This window comes from Lagenorhynchus albirostris, chromosome 16 (genome assembly GCF_949774975.1).
Source record: "Lagenorhynchus albirostris chromosome 16, mLagAlb1.1, whole genome shotgun sequence".
In the NCBI taxonomy this organism is placed as follows: Eukaryota; Metazoa; Chordata; class Mammalia; order Artiodactyla; family Delphinidae; genus Lagenorhynchus; species Lagenorhynchus albirostris.
In genome coordinates, this window is record NC_083110.1 from 77413623 (window position 1) to 77414580 (window position 958).

General features: G+C 42.6%; 1 pseudogene; it reads left to right on the forward strand.

Moving 5' to 3' along the window:
* Positions 1 to 417: 417 nt before the first annotated feature.
* On the forward strand, positions 418 to 740 carry LOC132507072 (cytochrome c oxidase copper chaperone-like; annotated as a pseudogene).
* Positions 741 to 958: the final 218 nt, after the last annotated feature.

The window sequence follows — 958 nt, forward strand, 5'->3', positions numbered from 1 at the left end:
ATTCCCAGCTCCCACACCCTCTTCACCCACTGCCTCAGCTGGGGGATCATTTAGTCTCCCTGATGCTGCAAATTCTTTGGGCTCAAGACTCGCTCCTCTCTACATGCTGTTTTTCTGCTTCTGGAAGATCTTTTTTTTTTCAATTTGAAAAATATGTCAAAGCATACATTGGGGAAAAAAATCATCACAATCTCACACTTGATAGGTGAAGTAAAAAGCCCTTCAGTCCCTCTAATTTCACCCCTGACAGATAACCACTGATGATAGTTTGGAGTGTACCCTCCTAGTTATTTTTTCTGAAAGGATATGACTATAGACATGCACACTTAAAAAAAATAAATAGGGGCTAATCGGCGGCGTTTGCGGAGGCCGAAGAGTTTAGGGCGTCTGTACTAGTTGCTGCTTTGGGCGCGAAAAATGCTGGGTCTGGCGGCCGCAAGCCCTGCCCCGTCGAGTCGCAGGAGAAGAAGCCTCTGAAGCCCTGCTGCGCCTGCCCGGAGACCAAGAAGGCGCGCGATGCGTGCATCATTGAGAAAGGAGAAGAGAACTGTGGACCCCTAATTGAGGCCCACAAGGAATGCATGAGAGCCCTGGGATTTAAGATATGAAATGGTGGTCTGCTCTGGGAATTAATAATTCCTGAAAAATGAAGAAGATTTAATAACTTTGGGAGCTCTTTGATGAACATTGATAAATTTAAAAATATTTATAACTTATTAAAAAAAAGAGAATATCCCTGGTAAAATATAAATAAATAAATAAAACGGAATTGTGCTATATGTATTGTTCTGCAAATCGTTTTCGTCCTTTAAAATTATATCATTTCCCAGGTCAGTATATACAGCTTTTCCTCATTCTTTCTTTCTTTCTTTTTTTTTTTTTTTTTTTTTTTTTTGCGGTACGCGGGCCTCTCACTGTTGTGGCCTCTCCCGTTGCGGAGCACAGGCTCCGGACGCGC